The 9,647-nt window shown below is 35.4% G+C and overlaps 1 pseudogene; it reads left to right on the top strand.

The window, feature by feature from the left end:
* The first annotated feature begins 1,399 nt into the window (after positions 1 to 1,399).
* LOC110288401 lies at positions 1,400 to 8,255 on the top strand (annotated as a pseudogene).
* Positions 8,256 to 9,647: the final 1,392 nt, after the last annotated feature.

Below are 9,647 nucleotides of genomic sequence, written 5' to 3'. Positions count from 1 at the left end.
TTTAGGAGAATATATTTTGTATGCAGCAGTTGTGTTAACTGGTGATTCTAAACTAAGACTGTATGGTATTTTACATCCAAGTTTACTCAGGTGGGATTCAGGGGATAGAGCCAGTCATAGCAGGCTATCCACAGGGGACAGATGAATGTGAATGTGAAGAGTTCAAAAATGAGAGAATCTGGGGAGACTGGGAAGAGGGTGGATTGGATAAGACTGCCATTGCTGGCACATAGCCGGCATTTGTGTGTATTTTTCTTTTAATAATTACACTTTAGAGAAAAATGGCAAAGTAACAAATGAAGGTAGACATTTGAAAAAGTTTCTATCAGAATTACAACAGATCTGTCTACCTACTCTCTTAAAGCCAGAATATCTTAGACAATTATCAGGCTGACTTTAAAAAAAAACACATATACCAGCCCATGCTACTATATAAAACAAGACTCTCAATCACCTTGATGGAGAAAACAACATATTCCATGACAAAAGCAATTTAAACAATATCTTTTCACTAAAACAACCCTACAGAGGATAATTGAAGGAAAACTCTGGAAAAAAAAAAAAGAGGGAATCCTCTCCCCACCATAATCTAGAATCCTCTCCCCACCATAATCTAGAAACTAATCTTTGCACAACAAACCCAAGAGAATAAGACCATACAAATATAATTCTTCCTTTAACAAGAAAAATGTGAAGCAACAATCATTAGTTTTTAATATCTAACAACATCCGTGGATTCAAATCCCTAATAAAAAGAAAGACACAGGCAAAGGCACTGAATATGGAAAAAAAGACGCAGGATTTTTTCTGCATAAAGAAAACATACTTTATTGTTAAAAATAGACACTACATCAGGGTCAAAAGCTGAAAAAAATTCCAAGAAAATAATCACAAAAAAATAAGGCGTGGTAGCCATTTTAATAAATAAAATGGAATTTCAACCAAAATTTAGCAAATAAATTCTCATAACCAAAAAAGGAAAAATCTGAGAAGATGAACCTTTAATTCTGAATACTTATGCCTCAAATGCAAGGGCACCCATATCCATAAAAGAAACTTTATTAAAGCTCAAAACATACCTTGAACCTCCCACAAAAAATTGTGAGAGTCTTCAATATCCAACTCTCACTAATGGACAAATCAGGGAAATCAAAACTAAACAGAGACACCTTTTACCTTAAAATAAAAGAACATAACTCTTCTAAGCACCTCATGTTACCTTATCTAAAATTGACCATAAAATTGGTCACAAAACAAGTCTCAACAGATACAAGAAGATTGGATTAATCCCATGGGTTCTATCATGTCACCAGGGATTGAGGCTTCTCTTCAATAACAACTAAAACAATAGAAAGTCCATATACCCATAGAAGCTGGCTACTCTCTACACAGTGATAACATGGCCAGGAATAAAATAAGGAATGAAATTAAAGACTTGTTAGTATTTGACAACATTGAAGGTACAGCATATCCAAACTTATGAGACACAATGAAAGCACTGCTAGGAGGAAAACTCATAGCACTGAGTAGCTTCATAAAGAAGTTGGAGAGGTTCTACACTAGCAACTTAACAGCATACCTGAGAGCTCTAGAACAAAAAGAAGCAAAAACACCCAAGAGGATTAGATGACAAACTCAGGGCTGAAATCAACCAAGTCAAAACAAAGAGGAATATACAAAGAATCAGCAAAACTCAGAGATGATTATTTGAGAAAAATCAACATGATTAATGAATTCTTAGCTTAACTAACTAAATGGCACAGAAACTATCTACATTATCAAAATCAAATTTGAAAGGTGAGATATAATAGCAGAAAATGAGGAAATTCCAAAATCATCACATCCATCTACAATCACCTATACTGAACAAAACTGAAAAATGTAAATGAAATGGTCAATTTTCTACACAGACATCAGGTACAAAGTTTACATCAGGATCAGATAAAGTATCTAAACAGTCTTATAACAGGTAAGGAAATAGAAACAGTCATTAAACTTATACCAAACCAAACCAAACCAAATCAAATCAAATCAAAACAAAACAAAACAAAACAAAACAAAACAAAAACAAAAACAAAAACAAAAACAAACAAACTGGGCCAAATGTTTTTATTGCAAAATTCAATCAGACTTTCAATAGTAATATTAAAAATCCTCACCCTAATCCCAAAAATAGAAACTGAAAGAACTCTATTCCATTATTTCTATTAAGCTAGATATTTCTGATACCTAAACAATGTAAATAACCAACAAAGAAAGAAAATTTCAAACCAATTTCACTTATGATTCATGATATAACAATATTCAATAAAAGATTATAAAACCAAATTCAAGAACAAATCAAAAAGATCATTCATTTTGGTGAAGTCCACTTTATCTGAGGGATGTTTCAATATATTGAAATCCATTAAGGTCATCCACTATAATAAAAACTCAAAAAAAAAATCTTATGATCATCTCATCAGATGCTGAAAAATTATTTGACAAAATTCAAAACCCCTTCATATTAAAAGTCTTGGAATGATCAGATATGTATGGCCCATACATAAACATAATAAAACCAATATACAGCAAATCAATAACCATACCCAAACTAAAGGAAGAAAAATGTGAATCAATCCCACAGATCTTAGGCATTAGACAGGACTTCCCATTCCCTCCCTATCTATTCAGGATAGTACTTGAAGCTCTAGCCAGAGCAGTTAGAAAACAAAAGTATGTCAAAGGGATACAAACTGAAAAGGAAAAAGTTAAGATATTACTCTTTGTTGGTGATATGGTACTTTTCTTTTTTCTTTTCTTTTTTTTGTTTTTTTTTTGTTTTGTTTTTGTTTTTGTTGTTGTTTTTTGAGACTGGGTTTCTCTGTGTAGCCCTGGCTGTCCTGGAACTCACTCTGTAGACCAGGCTGGCCTCGAACTCAGAAATCTGCCTGCCTCTGCCTCCCGAGTGCTGGGATTAAAGGCATGTGCCACCACTTTTCTTAAGTGACCAAAAAAATTTCAGGATTGAACTCCTAGAGTGGATAAACAACTTTAGCAAAGTGACTGAATATAAAATTAACTCAAACAAATCAGTAGCCTTCCTCTACTCAAAGAATACATGGTATGAGAAAGAAATCAGAGAAACCAGACCCTTCACTTTAGCCACAATTGTATAAAATATCTTGGTGTGACTCTAAGATGGAAATATCTCCCATGCTCAAGGATTGGTCGGAATAATATAGTCAAATGGCTTTCTTGCCGAAAGCAATCAACAGATTCAATGCAGTACCCATCAAAATTTCAATTCAATTCTTCACAGAGTGATGAAGGGTAATTTGAAGATTAATATGGAATAACAAACAACCTATGGTAGCAAAAACTACTCTCAACAATTAAAAAACAAAAACAAAAACAAAAACAAAAACAAAAACAAAAACAAAAAAAACTTTGGTGGAATCACCATGCTGACCTAATTTTGCAATGCAGAGCAATTGTGATTACATCTTTCATGATACTGGTACTGCAACAGACATGTAGAACTATGGAATAGATTGAAGACCCAGAAATGAACCCACACACCTATTGTCACTTGATCTTTGACAAGGGAGCTAAAATCATCCAGAGGAAAAAGGACAGCATTTAGAACAAAAGGTGCTGACTCAACTGGCTGGTATTATGTATAAGAATGTGAATTGATCCATTCTTATCTCCTTGTTGAAAGCTCAAGTCTAAATGGATCAAGGTACACCACATAACACCAGAGACAGTGAAAGTTATAGAGGAGAAAGTTGGGACAAGCCTCAAAGATATGGACACAGGGGAAAATTTTCAGAACAGAACAGCAATGGCTTGTGCTGTAAGATCGAGAATCCATAAATGGAACCTCATAAAACTGAAAATGTTCTGTAAGGCAAAAGACACTGTCAATAAGACAAAAAGGCCACCAACAGATTGAGAAAGCATCTTTACCAATCCTTAATCCAATAGGAGCCTAATAGCCAATATATACAAAGAGCTCAATAAGCTAAACTCCAGAAATTCAAATAATCCCATTAAAAATGGTGTACAGAGATAAAGAAAGAATTCTCAACTGAGGAATATCAAAGGGCTGAAAAACACTTGAAAAAAATGTTCAACATCCGTAATCACCAGGGACATGCAAATCAAAATAATCTTGAGATTCCACCTTAGACCAGTCCAAATGGCTAGAATGAAAAATTCAGGTGAAAGCAGAGGCTGGCGAGGATGTGGAGAAGGTACACTCCTCCATTAGTGGTGGAATTGCAAGCTTTTACAACCACTGTGAAAATAATTCTGCAGTACTTCAGAAAACTGGACATAGTACTAAGGGCAGATCCAGCAATAACTCTCCTGGGTATATAACCAGAAATCATTCCAACTTGTAATAAGAACATATGCTGCTCTATGTTCATAGAAACCCTATTTATAATAAGCAGAAGCTGGAGAGATCCCAGATGTCCCTCAACAGAGGAATGGATATAGAAAATATGGTACATTTACACAATGGAGTACTACTCAGCTATTACAAACAATGAATTTATGGAATTCTTAGGCAAATGGATGGATCTGGAGTATATCATCCTGAGTGAGGTACCCAATCACAAAAAAACCCCACATGATATGTACTCATTGATAAGTAGATATTAGCTCAGAAACTTAGAATAACCAAGATACAATTTGAAAAACTCATGACTCTCAAGAAGATGGAAGACCAAAGTGTGGGAACTTTGCTCCTTCTTAGAATGGGGAACAAAATATCCTTGGAAGAAGTTACAGCGTCAGAGTTTGGAGCTGAGAGGGGAAGAAGGACCATTCAGAGCCTGCCCCACTCAGTGATCCATCCTATCAACAAACACCAAACCCAGACACTATTTCATATTCAATCAAGATTTTTCTGACAGGACCCTGATATAGCTGTCTCTTTTGAATCTATGCCAGTGCCTGGCAAATACAGAAGTGGAAGCTCAGAGTCCTCTATTAGTTGGAACACAAGTCCTAAATGAAGGAGCTTCTGAAAGTACCCAAGTAACTAAAGGGGTCTGCAACCCTATAGGAAGAACCATGCAATGAACTAAACAGTACACCCCAGAGTTTGTGTCTCTATTTGCAAAGGTAGCTGAGGATGGCCTAGTCAGCCATCAGTGGGAAGACAGGCTCTTTGTCTTGCAAACTTTATATGTCCTAGTACAGGGGAACACCAGGTCCTAGAAGTGGGAGTGGGTTTGTAGGGGAGCAGGTGTAAGGGAGGGAATAGGGGATTTTCAGGATAGTATTTGAAATGGAAATGAAGAAAATACATAATAATAACTAGAAAAAGGAAAATTTAATTAATAAAAATATTGTGTGTTCTAAAGTTGAGAAACTGAAAAAATGCTTAGAAACTCATATTTTCATAAGCAAATGGAAAATATCTTTGTAGTAAATGAGGCTTAAATAAGGGAATTCATTTTATATTAATCTTATTCTTTAATAGAAAATATTTTGCTGAATTTAAGGTTAAGACAATTTTAGCAATATAGCCATCTCTTCCTTGGTTATTTTGTTATTAAACAGTTCTATTACAGAATTTATGCCTCTATAGATTATTTATCTGATTTGTATTTCTAATATTTTGGTTAAATTTTGGAAGGTTTTACAGTTGGTATAGTTTATTCTAAAATCTTTTCCTTTAATTAATCATATGTGTTTTGTTTCAATCTTTTTAATTGATTCTTGTATTTATCTTATTCAAGAGTGGTGCCTCTTGACATCAAAAGAAGTTATGAGAATCCCCCTGAAAATTGAGACATCCATCCTTGTGAACAAGTGTATGTTCTGGTAACAGAAGTTGTTTCCCATGGAACGTCAATAAGTGCTCTCAATTGCTACTCATCTCTTCAAAAGCCCCGATTCTTTGTTTCTAACTTGGAAATATTGTTCATTTAAGTACAAAATTATTTTCGACAAGAAAAGACATATTTTTGTTTTAAATAAAAAAAAAATGAATGCATGAAAGTGCAACCCTTAATATCTCATTAAGGAGACATTGTTTTAAATCTTATTCCTAATAAGTCTATTTTCTAGGATAAGAATTACATAAAATAGTATCCCAATTTAGAAGTATCTATAGAGGCCTGATTTCCTGGTCTGTATCATGCCACAGGTTGTGGTTTTAAATATCTCCAACCCAGAGTTACCCCTTTTAAGCTAACTTTCTGTTACAAATGTTACACCTTTTTAATAATACCAAATGTCTTATAAGCCAATATTGTATAACCAAAAGATACAGATCATATTTATATCTTTAATACAAGTCAGAAATAAGATGAAGCAGCGACATGATTCTTATACATTTAGACCAAACAAAATGTTCACTTTTTCTTGCTTTCTCTAGTTTTAAGAGACAAAGAACATTGTCATTTGCTAAAGGTAATAATCATAACTGCAGAGATTAATTTTCCTATGGAAAAACAACTATCAGCTTATTTCCCCTTAAACTTGAGAAGTAGCTGGTCCCCTTAAAAGCAGATTTTCAACAGGGCTTTTTTTGCTTTGCTTGATTTCTGGTTAATGGTGCTAGTTAACTTACATCAGCTTCTGCTGTGCTAAGACAGAATCAAGGGATGGATAGCTAGCACATACATTTTAAAACATTTTGTTTCCTTTTCGACATGAAACACAGAACAACAGTCATTCAAACAATGAAAGAAAAACAGACACAAATTGACACGTGGAAAGATTGGTGTGCAACAAAGGCAGACAATATGGAGAGGGAAGAGAACTTGATGTAACCAAAACTAAGAATATCTCCAGTAGGGTCCAGAATGGTCAGGCATTATATCTCCTGATTTTGTCACGTCCCTTGTAGAGATTTATAAACCATTTTCCTCTCTCTCTCTCTCTCTCTCTCTCTCTCTCTCTCTCATCATTTGTATATGTATCATATCTTTCTCTCTCTCTCTCTCTCTCTCTCTCATCATTTGTATATGTATCATATCTTATTTCTTGTTTTATTTAATTCTTTCCATTCTATTCTATTCTATTCTATTCTATTCTATTCTATTCTATTCTATTCTATTTTTTATTCTTTTATACCCTATTCCTCTTGCCTGACACAGCTCCTGGAGGCTGTGGTCAATTACCTATATAATAGTCCCCATCCCAATGTGCTGTTACCCCTAGCTCATATCAGCATTTGATTGATGCTTTCTTTGAATAGCCTGTATCCTTTTTACACCCTTTCAATAAACAGCTTTCAAAAGATGAAATTTATAGTGCTAACATTATTGTTGTATGTTGCATACCACCATACTTGATAAATATGTTCTACAGTTCTCTGTGGAGACACACTGAAGACAGTGTACCTCAGTTGGTATTCCAGTGTCCAGGTCCTTCATTTGGGTGCCACCTGGAGCCATCCAATGGCCATGAAGGACCGTTTACACCTGGAAGGAGAGGTAGAATGGAATAGAGTGGGCAAACAAGAGAAATAATTAACAAGACAAAGTTCTTTGATCAAGTTTCAATGTTTATTTATTTTTATTTCTGAATAGGATGAAAAATCAAAAATCCCATCCCTTTGTTCCAGGTGGGTTCTGTTGTGTGTTTCAGCAGGATTGAGTTGCAAAGTAAGCTCACTGGACAGTTCTCTTCTGCAGGAAGCTGTGGATGTGGAAAGACAGAAGACTTGCATCTAGGACTGAAGACTCCACCCTAGACGGGCTAGGTTGGTTTAAGACTGTGACAAATAATTAACATCTGGCTAGTCACTCAAGGCTTGGGGAAGGGCACACTATTCCAGAGAACATTCTGGTGACAATTAATGGGACAGTCAATCTGGCTGATTTTGTCCTATCCAATATCTATAGCTACCAAATGACCCTCATGCCTGTGGTTGTTATGTTCTGTGACTGGGCCCCTGAAATTCTTCTGCAGGCTACATGTGTAACACCTGTGGACATGTGTTATGTTGGCTGTATCTACTCAGAGATGTTTTGTTGTAAGCCTCTCTTCTGAGGAAAGTCTGATGCTGATAAAGTGGGCAAAAATCTTTGATCTCATTGTATTGCCTTCAGAGGATGACTGGCCTTGAGAGGTATATCTACCTTGAGAAGCTCTTGCACGTAGAGGGCCACTGTAGTCAGTGGTACCAAAACCTGAAAAATCTGTAGCACAACTACTTAAGAAAATGTTGACCTTTAATCCACATCAGCTAACCTCTGCCTTTTGAGCTCTGCAACACTCTACACAAGGAGGAAGGTAACCCTGAGTGAGAAGTATGACACTCTGTAGAAAGAACATCATTCAACCCCCCAGGCTCCACCTTCCCCTGAGGCTGTGTAGAGTACTCCACACTTGTCAGTTATCTTGTCCTCTTATTTCTCTACACTAAAAGGCAGGCATACCTGTATTCTTCCCTCTCTGATTAATATTGGCATCTTTTTTATGCAGGGAAATAAAACAAGACAAGAGGAAAAAAGACCTAGCAAAGAAGCTATCATCTAAAATCCAGTAGAAATGTCAAGAAAATATGGCCGGTAATATTAGACTTCTGATATTGAAAACTATAATACAATTTTTTGTTGTTAATTCCACCAAATCAATATTTTATTTCAAACTTAACAAACTGAAAAGGATGAGAACAGGAATTGAGATTTGACACCTTTGAAGTGGACCTATTTTATACATTCACACATGGCTACTCTCACCAACACAAACCTGACTGACCTGCAGCAGGGTACAGCATTTTGGTTACCCTGAACCTTCCTAAAGGTCTCACATGTCAGCTCCTGTAGAATAGAATTTGTTGTATTTTTAGAGTTTCTCAGTGATATTTTTCTATCATAATACACAAATCTCTTTCACACTCTGCTGAGACTGGATAAGGTCAGGAAAAGGGCACCAGCTTGTTGATATTTAAAAGAATAAGTTACTGTGTTCCAGACTCAGCAACCTAAAGGTAAATAGACTTCCAAAAGGACTACAGTTTCCTCCACTGTTTTCCATTTCTGTTCCTCCAGCACATTTCTTTCCCCTCTTAATATCTAGCATACGATTCTCTTCCAAAAAAACAGAGACATTCAATATAATATATGGACCTGAAAGACGAAATACCTATGATATCTTCTCATAAAAAACAAATGAGTCCAGAAAAAAAATCATTGTCATTTTCAATTATATAGAGAAGAAATGTTAAGTTCAAAAATGTCCTATTCAGAATACATGCATGAAAATTTGTGTTAAAGTCATCAGTCTCGTCTTTGTATAATTGTTACATTATCTATAGAGAGACCCACTGTTCACTTTCTTTATATTAGTAGTCTGTATATATTAGAGAAGTGCAGAAATGGCCCTTGTGTGCGGAGCATAGGATCCAACAGAAGTCCATACTTGACAAGAATCCATGTTAAGGGTCAGATGTCTTGAAGTTCTTCTCAGCTATTTGAGATTCCTGTTGCAAATTCTCTGCCTACATCTATACCACATTGTTTTTCTTTTCCATCAGGGGGAGAGGTTAGCTTCTTGAGTTCTTTACATATTTAAGTTATTAACATTCTATGTGATATGGGACTAGTAAAGCCTTGTTTTGTCCAATCTGTAGTTTGCAGATTTATCCTTTGCCTTACAGAAGGTTTTTAGTTTCATAATGTCCCATTTATCAGTTC

Source organism: Mus caroli, unplaced genomic scaffold, assembly GCF_900094665.2.
Source record: "Mus caroli unplaced genomic scaffold, CAROLI_EIJ_v1.1 scaffold_9482_U1_1, whole genome shotgun sequence".
NCBI classification, from domain to species: Eukaryota; Metazoa; Chordata; class Mammalia; order Rodentia; family Muridae; genus Mus; species Mus caroli.
Note: the sequence above shows the minus strand (reverse complement) of the source record. Positions and strands in the feature narration are given on the sequence as shown.